The sequence below is a fragment of the Arachis stenosperma genome, chromosome 1, assembly GCF_014773155.1.
Source record: "Arachis stenosperma cultivar V10309 chromosome 1, arast.V10309.gnm1.PFL2, whole genome shotgun sequence".
Classification (NCBI taxonomy): domain Eukaryota; kingdom Viridiplantae; phylum Streptophyta; class Magnoliopsida; order Fabales; family Fabaceae; genus Arachis; species Arachis stenosperma.
The window spans coordinates 72,786,779-72,803,936 of NC_080377.1; the positions used below are offsets into that span (position 1 = coordinate 72,786,779).

The window sequence follows — 17,158 nt, forward strand, 5'->3', positions numbered from 1 at the left end:
TTCAAAGATACTTGCTATCAATTAATGATTTGATTCAACATTTCAAGTATGTTGCCTTTTCTGTTGAGAAAGGTTTAATGTTTGAATCATATCTTTTCTTGTTAGGCAAGTCATTAATTTTTAAAATCAAATCTTTTTAAATTGTTTTTCAAACCATATCTTTTCAATCATAACTTTTAAATCACATCTTTTTCAAAAAAGTTTTCAATCATATCTTCTTCAAAATCTTTTTCAAAATGATTTTAAAATCTTTTTACTTGATTTTCGAAAAACCTCTTCCCCTCTTCTCACATCCTTCTATTTATGGAGTACCACTCCTCCTCAATGCACAATTCGAACTCTATCTCACTAAGTTCAAATTCTTCTACCTCTTCCTTCTATTTTTCTTTTCCTCTGACACCTCAAGGAATCTCTATACTGTGACATAGAGGATTCCATATTTTCTTATTCTCTTCTCTTTCATATGAGCAGGAGCAAAGACAAAAGCATTCTTGTTGAGGCTGACCCTGAACCTGAAAGGACCTTGAAGCGAAAGCTAAGAGAAGCTAAGGCACAACTCTTTGTAGAGGACCTAACAGAAATCTTCAAACAAGAAGAACCCATGGCAGCCGAAAACAACAACAATGTCAATAATGCAAGGAAGGTGCTGGGTGACTTTACTGCACCTACTCCCGACTTCTATGGGAGAAGCATCTCTATCCCTGCCATTGGAGCAAACAACTTTGAGCTTAAGCCTCAACTAGTTTCTCTAATGCAACAGAATTGCAAGTTCCATGGACTTCCATTGGAAGATCCTCATCAGTTTTTAGCTGAGTTCTTGCAAATCTGTGACACTGTCAAGACTAATGGGGTTGACCCTGAGGTCTACAGACTTATGCTATTCCCTTTTGCTGTAAGAGACAAAGCTAGAATATGGTTGGACTTACAACCTAAAGACAGCCTGAACTCTTGGGAAAAGCTAGTCAATGCCTTCTTGGCAAAGTTCTTTCCACCTCAAAAATTGAGTAAGCTTAGAGTGGAAGTCCAAACCTTCAGACAGAAGGAAGGAGAATCCCTCTATGAAGCTTGGGAAAGATACAAATAATTAATCAGAAAGTGTCCTTCTGACATGCTTTCTGAATGGAGCATCATAGGTATCTTCTATGATGGTCTCTCTGAACTATCCAAGATGTCTTTGGATAGCTCTGCTGGAGGATCTCTTCATCTGAAGAAGACGCCTACAGAAGCTCAAGAGCTCATTGAAATTGTTGCAAATAACCAATTCATGTACACTTCTGAAAGGAATCCTGTGAACAATGGGACTAATCAGAAGAAAGGAGTTCTTGAGATTGATACTCTGAATGCCATACTGGCTCAGAACAAAATATTGACTCAGCAAGTCAATTTGATTTCTCAAAGTCTGTCTGGAATGCAAAATGCACCAGGCAGTACTAAGGATGCTTCATCTGAAGAAGAAGCTTATGATCCTGAGAACCCTTCAATGGAAGAGGTGAATTACATAGGAGAACCCTATGGAAACACCTATAATTCTTCATGGAAAAATCATCCAAATCTCTCATGGAAGGATCAACAGATACCTCAACAAGGTTTCAACAATAATAATGGTGGAAGAAACAGGTTTAGCAATAGCAAGCCTTTCCCATCTTCTTCTCAGCAACAGACAGAGAATTCTAAGCAGAGCCACTCTGACTTAGCAACTATGGTCTCTGATCTAATCAAAGCCACTCAAAGTTTCATGACTGAAACAAAGTCCTCCATTAGAAACTTGGAGGCGCAAGTGGGACAGCTGAGTAAGAAAATCACTGAACTCCCTCCTAGTACTCTTCCAAGCAATACAGAAGAGAATCCAAAAGGAGAGTGCAAGGCCATCAACATGGCCGAATGTGGAGAGGAGGGAGAGGCAGTGAACGCCACTGAGGAAGACCTCAATAGATGTCCACTGACCTCCAATAAGTTCCCTAATGAGGAACCATGGGAATCTGAGGCTCAAAATGAGACCATAGAGATTCCACTGGACTTACTTCTGCCATTCATGAGCTCTGATGAGTATTCTTCCTCTGAAGAGGATGAGTATGTCACTGAAGAGTAAGTTGCTAAATACCTCGGAGCAATCATGAAGCTAAATGACAAGTTATTTGGTAATGAGACTTGGGAGGATGAACCCCCTTTGCTCACCAAAGAACTGGATGACTTGTCCAGGCAGGAATTATCTCAAAAGAGACAAGATCCTGGGAAGTTTTCAATACCTTGTACCATAGGCACCATGACCTTCAAGAAGGCTCTGTGTGACTTAGGGTCAAGTGTAAACCTCATGCCTGTCTCTGTAATGGAGAAGCTAGGGATCTTTGAGGTACAAGCTGCAAGAATCTCACTAGAGATGGTAGACAACTCAAGAAAACAAGCTTATGGACTTGTAGAGGATGTTTTGGTAAAAATTAAAGACCATTACATCCCTGCTGATTTCATAGTCCTAGAGACTGGGAAGTGCATGGATGAATCCATCATCCTTGGCAGACCCTTCCTAGCCACAGCAAAGGCTGTGATTGATGTTGAGAGAGGTGAGCTGATCATTCAAGTGAATGAAGAATCCTTTGTGTTTAAGGCTCAAGGATATCCCTCTGTCACCATGGAGAGGAAGCATGAAGAGCTTCTCTCAAAACAGAGCCAAACAGAGCCCCCACAGTCAAACTCTAAGTTTGGTGTTGGGAGGCCACAACCAAACTCTAAGTTTAGTGTTGAACCCCCACATTCAAACTCTAAGTTTGGTGTTGGGAGGTTCCAACATTGCTCTGAGAATCTGTGAGGCTCCATGAGAGCCCTCTGTCGTTGGGAGGCAACCCAATGTTATATTTAATCTATTTTCTTTTGTTATTTTATGTTTTCTGTAGGTTGATGATCATGGGAAATCACAAAATCAATTGAAAAAGCAAAAACAGAAAGAAAAACAGCACACCCTGGAGGAAGATCCTGCTGGCATTTAAACGCAGTAAGGGTAGCAGTTGGGCGTTTAACGCCCAGTCTGGCACCATTTTGGGCGTTTAACGCCAGAAAGGGGCACCAGACTGGCGTTAAACGCCAGAAAAGGGCAAGAACTTGGCGTTAAACGCCAGAAATGGGCACCAGCCCGGCGTTTAACGCCAGAATTGGCAAAGGGTGCATTTTTGCACGCCACTTGGTGCAGGGTTGAATTTTCCTTGACACCTCAGGATCTGTGGACCCCATAGGATCCCCACCTACCCCACCACCCTCTCTCTTCTTCTTCACCCATTCACCAATCACCTCAACACCTCTTCCCCAAAAACCCTTCACCTATCAAATCCCATCTTTTTCTTCACCACTCACATCCATCCTTCATAAAACCCCACCTACCTTACCATTCAAAATTCAAACCACTTTCCCTCCCAAACCCATCCTTACATGACCGAACCCCACCCCTCTCTCCACCCCTATATAAACCCATCTTCACCCCCTCATTTTCACACACCCTAAACACTATTTCTTCCCCTTTGGCCGAACCATAAGCCACCTCCCTCTCCTCTATTTCTTCTTCTTCTACTCTCTTCTTTCTTTTTTTGCTCGAGGACGAGCAAACCTTTTAAGTTTGGTGTGGTAAAAGCATTGCTTTTTGTTTTCCCATAACCATTTATGGCATCCAAGGCCGAAGAAACCTCTAGAAAGAGGAAAGGGAAGGCAAAAGCTTTCACCTCTGAGTCATGGGAGATGGAAAGATTCATCTCAAGGGTGCATCAAGACCACTTCTATGAAGTTGTGGCCTTGAAGAAGGTGATCCCTAAGGTCCCTTTCAAACTCAAAAGAGTGAATATCCGGAGATCCGACATGAGATTCGAAGAAGAGGTTGGGAAGTTCTTACCAACCCCATTCAACAAGTCAGAATCTTAATGGTTCAAGAGTTTTATGCCAATGCATGGATCACCAAGAACCATGATCAAAGTGTGAACCTGGACCCAAAGAATTGGCTTACAATGGTTCGGGGGAAATACTTAGATTTTAGTCCGGAAAATGTAAGGTTGGCATTCAACTTGCCCATGATGCAAGGAGATGAACATCTTTACAAACTAGAAGGGTCAACTTTGATCAAAGGTTGGACCAAGTCCTCACAGACATTTGTGAAGAGGGCGCCCAATGGAAGAGAGATTCAAGAGGGAAGCCGGTTCAATTGAGAAGGTATGACCTCAAGCCCGTGGCTAGAGGATGGTTGAAGTTTATCCAACGCTCAATCATTCCCACTAGTAATCGGTCCGAAGTTACTATAGACCGGGCCATCATGATTCATAGTATTATGATTGGAGAGGAAGTGGAAGTTCATGAGGTTATAGCACCAAGAACACTCCATCCTCCTCCATGAAATTAGAGAAGATCAAAGAATCATGAGAGAGGAGCAACAAAGGCAAGGAAGAGACATTGAGGAGCTCAAGCACTCCATAAGACCTTCAAGAGAAAGAACAAGCCGCCATCACTGAGGTGGACCCGTTCTTTAATCTCCTTGTTCTTTATTTTTCTGTTTTTCGAATTTTATGCTTATGTTTATCCATGTCTGTGTCTTATAATCATTAGTGTCTTAGTGTCTATGCCTTAAAGTTATGAATGTCCTATGAATCCATCACCTCTCTTAAATAAACAATGTTCTTAATTGAAAAAGAGAAGAATTGCATGAATTTTAAATTTTATAACAGATTAATTATTTTGATGTGGTGGCAATACTTTTGTTTTCTGAATGTATGCTTAAACAGTGCATATGTCTTTTGAATTTGTTGTTCATGAATGTTAAAATTGTTGGCTCTTGAAAGAATGATGAAAAAGGAGACATGTTACTGAGGATCTGAAAAATCATAAAAATGATTCTTGAAGCAAGAAAAAGCAGTGAATACAAAAAAAAAGGAAAAGAAGCGAAAAAAAGAACGAAAAAAAAGAAAAAAGGGAGAAAGAAAAAGAAAGAAAAAGAAAGAAATAAAGTTGTGATCCAAGGCAAAAAAGAGTGTGCTTAAGAACCCTGGACACCTCTAATTGGGGACTCTAGCAAAGCTGAGTCACAATCTGAAAAGGTTTACCCAATTATGTGTCTGTGGCATATATGTATCCGGTGAAAATACTGGAAGACAAAGTGCTTTGGGCCACGGCCAAGACTCATAAAGTAGCTGTGTTCAAGAATCATCATACTTAACTAGGAGAATCAATAACACTATCTGGATTCTGAGTTCCTAAAGAAGCCAATCATTCTGAATTTCAAAGGATAGAGTGAGATGCCAAAACTGTTCAGAGGCAAAAAGCTAAAAGCCCCGCTCATCTAATTAATACTGATCTTCATAGATGTTTTTGGAATTCATTGCATATTCTCTTCTTTTTATCTCATTTGATTTACAGTTGCTTAGGGACAAGCAACAATTTAAGTTTGGTGTTGTGATGAGCGGATGATTTGTACGCTTTTTGGCATTGTTTTTAGTATGTTTCTAGTAGGATTTAGTTAGTTTTTAGTATATTTTTATTAGTTTTTAGTTAAAATTCACTTTTCTGGACTTTACTATGAGTTTGTGTATTTTTCTGTGATTTCAGGTATTTTCTGGCTGAAATTGAGGGACCTGAGCAAAAATCTGATTTAGAGACTGAAAAGGACTTCAGATGCTGTTGGATTCTGACCTCCCTGCACTCGAAGTAGATTTTCTGGAGCTACAGAAGCCCAATTGGCGCGCTCTCAACGGCGTTGGAAAGTAGACATCCTGGGCTTTCCAGAAATATATGATAGTCCATACTTTGCCCAAGATTTGATGGCCCAAACCGGCGTTCAAAGTCACCTTCAGAATTCCCAGCGTTAAACGCCGGAACTGGCACAAGAATGGGAGTTAAACGCCCAAACTGGCACAAAAGCTGGCGTTTAACTCCAAGAAGAGTCTCTACACGAAAATGCTTCAATGTTCAGCCCAAGCACACACCAGGTGGGCCCGGAAGTGGATTTTTATGTCATTTTCTCATCTTTGTAATTCTTAAGCTAGTAGTTCTCTATATATAGGACCTTTTGCTATTTGTATTTGAATTTTTTGATCATGCTTTTATGATTGAACCCTCTTTGGGAGGCTGGCCATTCGGCCATGCCTAGACCTTGTTCTTATGTATTTTCAACGGTGGAGTTTCTACACACCATAGATTAAGGTGTGGAGCTCTGCTGTACCTCGAGTATTAATGCAATTACTATTGTTCTTCTATTCAATTCAGCTTGTTCTTATTCCAAGATATCACTTGTTCTTCAACTTGATGAATGTGATGATCCATGACACTCATCATCATTCTCACCTATGAATGTGTGACCGTCAATCACCTCCGTTCTACCTTAGATTGGGTAGATATCTCTTGGGTTCTTTAACCGGAATCTTCGTGGTATAAGCTAGAATTGATGACTGCATTCAAGAGAATCCGGAAGGTCTAAACCTTGTCTGTGGTATTCTGAGTAGGATTCAATGATTGAATGACTGTGACGAGCTTCAAACTCGCGATTGTGGGGCGTTAGTGACAGACGCAAAAGAATCACTGGATTCTATTCCGACATGATCGAGAACCGACAGCTGGATAGCCGTGCCGTGACAGGGTGCGTTGAACATTTCCACTGAGAGGATGGGAGGTAGCCACTGACAATGATGAAAACCTTGCATACAGCTTGCCATGGAAAGGAGTAAGAAGGATTGGATGAAGACAGTAGGAAAGCAGAGAGACGGAAGGGACAAAGCATCTCCATTCGCTTATCTGAAGTTCTCACCAATGAAATACATAAGTATCTCTATCTTTATCTTTATGTTTTATTCATATATCATCCATAACCATTTGAGTCTGCCTGACTAAGATTTACAAGGTGACCATAGCTTGCTTCATACCAACAATCTCCGTGGGATCGACCCTTACTCGCGTAAGGTTTATTACTTGGACGACTGATGAGCGGATAATTTGTACGCTTTTTGGCATTGTTTTTAGTATGTTTTTAGTATATCTGGTTTAGTTTTTAGTATATTTTTATTAGTTTTTAGTTAAAATTCACTTTTCTGGACTTTACTATGAGTTTGTGTGTTTTTCTGTGATTTCAGGTATTTTCTGGCTGAAATTGAGGGATCTGAGCAAAAATCTGATTCAGAGACTGAAAAGGACTGCAGATGCTGTTGGATTCTGACCTCCCTGCACTCGAAGTGGATTTTCTGGAGCTACAGAAGCCCAATTGACGCGCTCTCAACGGCGTTGAAAAGTAGACATCCTGGGCTTTCCAGCAATATATGATAGTCCATACTTTGCCCCAGATTTGATGGCCCAAACCGGCGTTCAAAGTCACCTCAAGAAATCCCAGCGTTAAACGCTGGAACTGGCACCAAAATGGGAGTTAAACGCCCAAACTGGCATAAAAGCTGGCGTTTCACTCCAAGAAGAGTCTCTACACGAAATGGCTTCATTGCTCAGCCCAAGCACACACCAAGTGGGCCCGGAAGTGGATTTTTATGTCATTTACTCATCTCTGTACACCCTAGACTACTAGTTCTCTATATATAGGACCTTTTACTATTGTATTTTCATCTTTGGACATCTAGTTCTTAGATCAGATCTTGGTTCTTCTGGTTCCCTCTCTGGGGCCGAAACCAATGATCACTTTTGTTCTTATGTATTTTCAACGGTGGAGTTTCTACACACCATAGATTAAGGTGTGGAGCTCTGCTGTACCTCGAGTATTAATGCAATTACTATTGTTCTTCTATTCAATTCCGCTTGTTCTTTGTCCAAGATATCACTTGTTCTTCAACTTGATGAATGTGATGATCCGTGACAATCATCATCATTCTCACCTATGAACAAGGTGACTGACAACCACTTTTGTTCTGTAAGCAACCAAGGCTCTAGTGAATATCTCTTGGATTCTTTAATCGGAATCTTCGTGGTATAGGCAGGACCTGATGGCGGCATTCAAGAGAATCTGGAAGGTCTAACCTTGTCTGTGGTATTTTGAGTAGGATTCAATGATTAAATGACTGTGACGTGCTTCAAACTCCTAGCAGGCGGGGCGTTAGTGACAGACGCAAAAGTATCAATGGATATTATTCCGGCCTGACCGAGAACCGACAGCTGAATTCCGCTATGCCGTGACAGGGCATATGCCAATCACTTTCACTGAGAGGATGGGAGGTAGCCACTGACAATGGTGAAACCCTACACGAGCTTGCCATGGAAAGGAGTAAGAAGGATTGGATGAAGACAGTAGGAAAGCAGAGAGACGGAAGGGAAGGCATCTTCATACGCTTGTCTGAAGCTCTTACACCAATGATATACATAAGTATCTCTATCTTTATCTTTATGCTTTATTCGTTCATCACTATACCCATTTGAGTCTGCCTGACTGAGATCTACAAGATGACCATAGCTTGCTTCATACCACCAATCTCCGTGGGATCGACCCTTACTCACGTAAGGTATTACTTGGACGACCCAGTGCACTTGCTGGTTAGTTGTGCGAAGTTGTAGTGATCACAATTTCGCGCACCAAGTTTTTGGCGCCGTTGCCGGGGATTGTTTGTGTATGGACAACTGACGGTTCATCTTGTTGCTTAGATTAGGTATTTTTCTTCAGAGTTCTTAAGAATGAATTCTAGTGTTTCAAGGTGATGTTCTTATCATCACCAAAGCTTATTGATCTTCATCAATTTAGCTCTTGAATGCAATGTCCTGCTGAAGCTTGGCCGGCCATGTCTAATTCCTTTAGACTAAAGCTTCAGACTAACATTGCATGATTCCTGGAATTCTCATTAAGAATTTTGATACCTTTATTTTCCTTTTCACTTAAATTTTCGAAAAATCCAAAAAAATTACAAAATCATAAAAACCAAAAAATATTTCTTGTTTATGTCTAGTGGCTCATTTTAAGTTTGGTGTCAATTGCATGTTTCTATTCTTATTGCATTCATGCATGTGTCCTCATTGATCTTCAAGTTGTTCTTGATGATTTCTTTGTTTTGATCTTTGAATTCTATTGACTTGAGTGTTTTGTTATATGCATTCTCATTTTGTTAGTGTCAATGGTATACAAACTGCTAAGTTTGGTGTCTTGCATGCATTATTATTTGATTTTAGTTGCATTTTGATTATTCCTTATTATTAAAAATCCAAAAATATTTTTAATTTGTATCTTTTCAAGTCAATAATACAGAGAATTGAAGATTCAGAACATACTGCAGAGGAATCACACAGAAAAAGCTGGGCATTCGAAAATGCCCAGTGAAGAAGACAGACTGGCGTTTAAACGCCAGCCAGGGTACCTGGTTGGGCGTTTAACGCCCAAAAGGGTAGAGTTTTGGGCGTTAAACGCCAGAATGTGCACCATTCTGGGCGTTTAACGCCAGGATGGCACAAGAGGGAAGATTTTGTTTTCAAATCAATTTTTTTCAAGTTTTCAAAGTTTTTTTTAAAATCAAATCTTTTTCAAATCAAATCTTTTCAATCAAATGCTTTCAAAATCAATTTCTTTCCTTTTTCAAAGATACTTGCTAACAATTAGTGATTTGATTGAACATTTTTTGCCTTTTCTGTTGAGGAAGGTTTTATGTTTGAATCATATCTTTTCTTGTTAGGCAAGTCATTAATTTTTAAAATCATATCTTTTCAAATAGTTTTCAAATCATATCTTTTCAAATTGTTTTCAAATCATATCTTTTAAAATTGTTTTCAAATCATATCTTCTCAATCACATTTTTTTAAAACCAATCATATCTTTTTAACCACATCTTTTTCAAAATAGTTTTCAATCAAATCTTTTTTTATTTCTAATTTCAAAATCTTTTTCAAAAATCACTGGATTTCTTTTCCACTCTTATTTTCGAAAATCAATTAAGTGTTTTTCAAAATGTTTTCAAAATCTTTTACTTAATTTTCGAAAATTACTTCCCTTCTTCTCACATCCTTCTATTTATGGACTAACACTATTCCTTAATGCAAAATTCGAACTCTATCTTCTTTGATAAGTTCGAATTTTCTACCTCTGTCTTCCATTTTTCTTCCTCTGACACCTTAAGGAATCTCTATACTGTGACATAGAGGATTCTATATTTTCTTGTTCTCTTCTCTTTCATATGAGCAGGAACAAAGACAAAGGCATTCTTGTTGAAGCTGACCCTGAACCTGAAAGAACCTTGAAGCGAAAGCTAAGAGAAGCCAAGGCACAACTCTTTATTGAGGACCTGACCGAATTCTTCAAAGAAGGAGACCCATGGCAGCCGAAAATAACAACAATGCCAACAATGCAAGGAAGGTGCTGGGTGACTTTACTGCACCTACTCCCAATTTCTATGGGAGAAGCATCTCTATCCCTGCCATTGGAGCAAACAACTTTGAGCTTAAGCCTCAGTCAGTTTCTCTAATGCAACAAAATTGCAAATTCCATGGACTTCCAATGGAAGATCCTCATCAGTTTTTAGCTGAGTTCTTGCAAATCTGTGACACAGTCAAGACTAATGGGGGTGACCCTGAGGTCTACAGACTGATGCTATTCCCTTTTGCTGTAAGAGACAGAGCTAGAATATGGTTGGACTCACAACCTAAAGATAGCCTGGACTCTTGGGAAAAGCTAGTCAATGCCTTCTTGGCAAAGTTCTTTCCACCTCAAAAATGGAGTAAGCTTAGAGTGGAAGTCCAGACCTTCAGACAGAAGGATGGAGAGTCCCTCTATGAAGCTTGGGAAAGATACAAATAATTGATCAGAAAATGTCCTTCTGACATGCTTTTTGAATGGAGCATCATAGGTATTTTCTATGATGGTCTCTCTGAACTGTCCAAGATGTCTTTGGATAGCTCTGCTGGAGGATCTCTTCATCTGAAGAAGACGCCTACAGAAGCTCAAGAGCTAATTGAAATGGTTGCAAATAACCAATTCATGTACACTTCTGAAAGGAATCCTGTGAACAATGGGACAAATCAGAAGAAAGGAGTTCTTGAGATTGATACTCTGAATGCCATACTGGCTCAGAACAAGATATTGACTCATCAAGTCAATTTGATTTCTCAAAGTCTGTCTGGAATGCAAAATGCACCAAGCAGTACTAAGGATGCTTCATCTGAGGAAGAAGCTTATGATCCTGAGAACCCTTCAATGGAAGAGGTGAATTACCTAGGAGAACCCTATGGAAACACCTATAATTCTTCATGGAGAAATCACCCAAATTTCTCATGGAAGAATCAAGAGAGACCTCAACAAGGTTTCCACAACAATAATGGTGGAAGAAACAGGTTTAGCAATGGCAAGCCTTTTCCATCATCTTCTCAGCAACAGACAGAGAGTTCTAAGCATAATACCTCTGACTTAGCAACAATGGTCTCTGATCTAATCAAAACCACTCAAAGTTTCATGAATGAAACAAGGTCCTCCATCAGAAATTTGGAAGGACAAGTGGGTCAGCTGAGCAAGAAAGTTACTGAACTCCCTCCTAGTACTCTCCCAAGCAATACAGAAGAAAATCCAAAAGGAGAGTGCAAAGCCATAAACATGGCCGAATATGGAGAGGAAAGAGAGGAGGTGGACGCCACTGAGGAAGACCTCAATGGGCGTGCACCAATCTCCTCTGAGTTCCCCAATGAGGAACCATGGAAATCTGAGGCTCAAAATGAGACCATAAAGATTCCATTGGACTTACTTCTGCCATTCATGAGCTCTGATGGATACTCTTCCTCTGAAGAGGATGAGTATGTCACTGAAGAGCAAGTTGCTAAGTACCTTGGAGCAATCATGAAGCTAAATGACAAGTTATTTGGAAATGAGACTTGGAAAGATGAACCCCCTTTGCTCACCAAAGAACTGGATGACTTGTCTAGGCAGAAACTGCCTCAAAAGAGACAGGATCCTGGAAAGTTTTCCATACCTTGTACCATAGGCACCATGACCTTCAAGAAGGCCCTGTGTGACTTAGGGTCAAGTGTAAACCTCGTGCCTCTCTCTGTAATGGAGAAGCTAGGGATCTTTGAGGTGCAAGCTGCAAAAATCTCATTAGAGATGGCAGACAACTCGAGAAAACAAGCTCATGGACTTGTAGAGGATGTTCTGGTAAAAGTTGAAAACCATTACATCCCTACTGATTTCATAGTCCTAGAGACTGGGAAGTGCATGGATGAATCCATCATCCTTGGCAGACCCTTCCTAGCCACAGCAAAGGCTGTGATTGATGTTGATAGAGGTGAACTAATCATTCAAGTGAATGAAGAATCCTTTGTGTTTAAGGCTCAAGGATATCCCTCTGTCACCATGGAGATGAAGCTTGAAGAGCTTCCCTCAAATCAGAGACAAATAGAGCCCCCAAAGTCAAACTCTAAGTTTGGTGTTGGGAGGCCACAACCAAACTCTAAGTTTGGTGTTGAACCCCCACATTCAAACTCTAAGTTTGGTGTTGGGAGGTTCCCACATTGCTCTGATCATTTGTAAGGCTCAATGAGAGCCATCTGTCAAGCTACTGACATTAAAGAAGCGCTTGTTGGGAGGCAACCCAATGATTATATTTTATATATTCTCTTTGTTATTTTATGTTCTTTGTAGGTTGATGATCATAAGAAGTCACAAAATCCATTGAAAAAGCAAAAATAGAATGAAAAACAGGAAGAAAAATAGCACACCCTGGAGGAAGAACTCACTGGCGTTTAAACGCCAGTGAGGCTAGCAGTTGGGCGTTTAACGCCCAGTCTGGCACCATTCTGGGCGTTTAACGCCAGAAAGGGGCACCAGACTGGCGTTAAACGCCAGAAAGGGGCACCAGACTGGCGTTAAACGCCAGAAAAGGGCAAGAACCTGGCGTTAAACGCCAGGAATGGGCACCAGCCCGGCGTTTAACGCCAGAATTGGCTCAAAACGTGTTTTTGAAAGCCATTTGGTGCAGGGATGACTTTTCCTTGACACCTAAGGATCTGTGGACCCCACAGGATCCCCATCAACACCCCACCACCCTCTTTCTTCTTCACCCATTCACCAATCACCTCAATACCTCTTCCCCAAAACCCTTCACCCATCAAAACCCATCTTTCTCTTTACCACTCACCTCCATCAAACCCCACTTACCTCACCATCCAAATTCAAACCACTACTTCTTCCCCTTTTGGCCTAACCACAAAGCCATCTCCCTCTCCTACATTTTCTTCTTCTTCTCCTCCCTTCTTTCTTCTTTTGCTCGAGGACGAGCAAACCTTTTAAGTTTGGTGTGGTAAAAGCATTGCTTTTTGTTTTTCCATAACCATTTATGGCATCTAAGGCCGGAGAAACCTCTAGAAAAAGGAAAGGGAAGGCAAAAGCTTCCACCTCCGAGTCATGGGAGATGGAGAGATTCATCTCAAGGGTGCATCAAGACCACTTCTATGAAGTTGTGGCCATGAAGAAGGGTCAACTTTGATCAAAGGTTGGACCAAGTCCTCATAGATATCTGTGAAGAGGGCACCCAATGGAAGAGAAACTCAAAAGGGAAGCCGGTTCAACTGAGAAGGCATGACCTCAAGCCCATCACTAAGAAAAGGATGGAGCAAACAAGAGACCCCTCTCATCAAGAGATCCCTGAGATGCCTCAAGGGATGCACTTTCCTCCACAAGACTATTGGGAGCAACTAAACACTTCCCTAGGAGAATTGAGTTCCAAACATGGGACAACTAAGAGAGGAGCAACAAAGACAAGGAAGAGACATTGAGGAGATCAAGCACTCCATAAGACCTTCAAGAGGAAGCCGCCATCACTAAGGTGGACCCGTTCTTTAATCTCCTTGTTCTTTATTTTTCTGTTTTTCGAAAATTATGCTTATGGTTATCTATGTTTGTGTCTTATGATCATTAGTGTCTTAGTGTCTATGCCTTAAAGCTATGAATATGAATCCATCACCTTTCTTAAATGAAAACTGTTTTTATCACAAAAGAACAAGAAGTACAGGATTTCAAATTCATCTTTAAAACTAGCTTAATTAGTTTGATGTGGTGACAATACTTTTTGTTTTCTGAATGTATGCTTGAACAGTGCATATGTTTTTTGAATTTGTGGTTCATGAATGTTAAAATTGTTGGCTCTTGAAAGAATGATGAAAAAGGAGACATGTTACTGAGGATCTGAAAAATCATAAAAATGATTCTTGAAGCAAGAAAAAGCAGTGAATACAAAAAAAAAAAGAAGAAAAAAAAAGAGAGGGGAAGCAAACGAAAAAAAAAAACGAAAAAGAAAAAGAAAAAGAAAGAAAAAGAAAGAATAAAGTTGTGATCCAAGGCAAAAAGAGTGTGCTTAAGAACCCTGGACACCTCCAATTGGGGACTTTAGCAAAGCTGAGTCACAATCTGAAAAGGTTCACCCAATTAGGTGTCTGTGGCATGTATGTATCCGGTGGTAATACTGGAAGACAGAGTGCTTTGGGCCACGGCCAAGACTCAATAAGTAGCTGTGTTCAAGAATCATCATACTTAACTAGGAGAATCAATAACACTATCTGGATTCTGAGTTCCTAAAGAAGCCAATCATTCTGAATTTCAAAGGATAAGTGAGATGCCAAAACTGTTCGGAGGCAAAAAGCTACTAGTCCCGCTCATCTAATTTGGAGCTATGTTTCATTGATAATTTGGAATCTATAGTATATTCTCTTCTTTTTATCTTATTTGATTTTCAGTTGCTTGGGGACAAGCAACAATTTAAGTTTGGTGTTGTGATGAGCGGATAATTTGTACGCTTTTTGGCATTGTTTTTAGTATGTTTTTAGTATATTTGGTTTAGTTTTTAGTATATTTTTATTAGTTTTTAGTTAAAATTCACTTTTCTGGACTTTACTATGAGTTTGTGTGTTTTTCTGTGATTTCAGGTATTTTCTGGCTGAAATTGAGGGATCTGAGCAAAAATCTGATTCAGAGACTGAAAAGGACTGCAGATGCTGTTGGATTCTGACCTCCCTGCACTCGAAGTGGATTTTCTGGAGCTACAGAAGCCCAATTGGCGCGCTCTCAACGGCGTTGAAAAGTAGACATCCTGGGCTTTCCAGCAATATATGATAGTCCATACTTTGCCCCAGATTTGATGGCCCAAACCGGCGTTCAAAGTCACCTCAAGAAATCCCAGCGTTAAACGCTGGAACTGGCACCAAAATGGGAGTTAAACGCCCAAACTGGCATAAAAGCTGGCGTTTAACTCCAAGAAGAGTCTCTACACGAAATGGCTTCATTGCTCAGCCCAAGCACACACCAAGTGGGCCCGGAAGTGGATTTTTATGTCATTTACTCATCTCTGTACACCCTAGACTACTAGTTCTCTATATATAGGACCTTTTACTATTGTATTTTCATCTTTGGACATCTAGTTCTTAGATCAGATCTTGGTTCTTCTGGTTCCCTCTCTGGGGCCGAAACCAATGATCACTTTTGTTCTTATGTATTTTCAACGGTGGAGTTTCTACACACCATAGATTAAGGTGTGGAGCTCTGCTGTACCTCGAGTATTAATGCAATTACTATTGTTCTTCTATTCAATTCCGCTTGTTCTTTGTCCAAGATATCACTTGTTCTTCAACTTGATGAATGTGATGATCCGTGACAATCATCATCATTCTCACCTATGAACAAGGTGACTGACAACCACTTTTGTTCTGTAAGCAATCAAGGCTCTAGTGAATATCTCTTGGATTCTTTAATCGGAATCTTCGTGGTATAGGCAGGACCTGATGGCGGCATTCAAGAGAATCCGAAAGGTCTAACCTTGTCTGTGGTATTCTGAGTAGGATTCAATAATTAAATGACTGTGACGTGCTTCAAACTCCTAGCAGGCGGGGCGTTAGTGACAGACGCAAAAGTATCAATGGATATTATTCCGGCCTGACCGAGAACCGACAGCTGAATTCCGCTATGCCGTGACAGGGCATATGCCAATCGCTTTCACTGAGAGGATGGGAGGTAGCCACTGACAATGGTGAAACCCTACACGAGCTTGCCATGGAAAGGAGTAAGAAGGATTGGATGAAGACAGTAGGAAAGCAGAGAGACGGAAGGGAAGGCATCTTCATACGCTTGTCTGAAGCTCTTACACCAATGATATACATAAGTATCTCTATCTTTATCTTTATGCTTTATTCGTTCATCACTATACCCATTTGAGTCTGCCTGACTGAGATCTACAAGATGACCATAGCTTGCTTCATACCACCAATCTCCGTGGGATCGACCCTTACTCACGTAAGGTATTACTTGGACAACCCAGTGCACTTGCTGGTTAGTTGTGCGAAGTTGTAGTGATCACAATTTCGCGCACCAACGACCCAGTGCACTTGCTGGTTAGTTGTGCGAAGTTGTGTTTATGCCATGGTATTGAGCACCAAGTCTTTGGGGCCATTACTAGGGATTATTTGAGTTGTGAAAAGTAGTGATCACAATTTCGCATACCAAGGAGACATCCTCATTGAAGAGGATAAGCCCATCACCAAGAAGAGGATGGAGCAAGCAAGAGAGACCCTTCACGGTTCTCAAGAGATGCATGAGGAAGCTCATCATCAAGAAATCCCTGAGATGCCTCAAGGGATGCACTTTCCTCCTAACAACTATTGGGAACAACTCAACACTTCCCTAGAAGATTTGAGCCACAATGTGGAACAATTAAGGGTGGAACATCATGAGCACTCCATCATTCTCCAAGAAATAAGAAAAGACCAAAGAGCAATGAGGGAGGAGCAACAAAGGCAAGGAAGGGACATAGAAGAGCTTAAGGACATTGTTGGTCCTTCAAGAAGAAGACGCCACTAAAGGTGGATTCATTCCTTGTTCTTTATTTCTTTCTGTTTTCGGTTTTTAATGTTATGTTTATCCATGTTTTGTGTCTTTACTTCATGATCATTAGTATGTAACCATGCCTTAAAGCTATGAATAAAATCCATTAATCCTTCACCTCTCTTAAATGAAAAATGTTTTAATTCAAAAGAACAAGAAGTACATGAATTTTGAATTTATCCTTGAATTTAGTTTAATTATATTGATGTGGTGACAATACTTTTGTTTTCTGAATGAATGCTTGAACAATGCATATGTCTTTTGATCTTGTTGTTTATGAATGTTAAAATTGTTGGCTCTTGAAAGAATGATGAACAAAGAGAAATGTTATTGAGGATCTGAAAAATCATGAAATTGATTCTTGAAGCAAGAAAA

At 40.3% G+C, this 17,158-nt stretch overlaps 2 non-coding genes across 2 annotated transcripts; both read right to left on the reverse strand.

Moving 5' to 3' along the window:
- Positions 1-1,006: 1,006 nt before the first annotated feature.
- Positions 1,007-1,114, reverse strand: LOC130951027 (small nucleolar RNA R71). Its single transcript, XR_009073808.1, has one exon. It is a non-coding gene; the product is annotated as a small nucleolar RNA R71 (small nucleolar RNA).
- Positions 1,115-10,648: 9,534 nt separating this feature from the next.
- On the reverse strand, positions 10,649-10,756 carry LOC130948335 (small nucleolar RNA R71). The gene has a single exon (XR_009073016.1). It is a non-coding gene; the product is annotated as a small nucleolar RNA R71 (small nucleolar RNA).
- Positions 10,757-17,158: the final 6,402 nt, after the last annotated feature.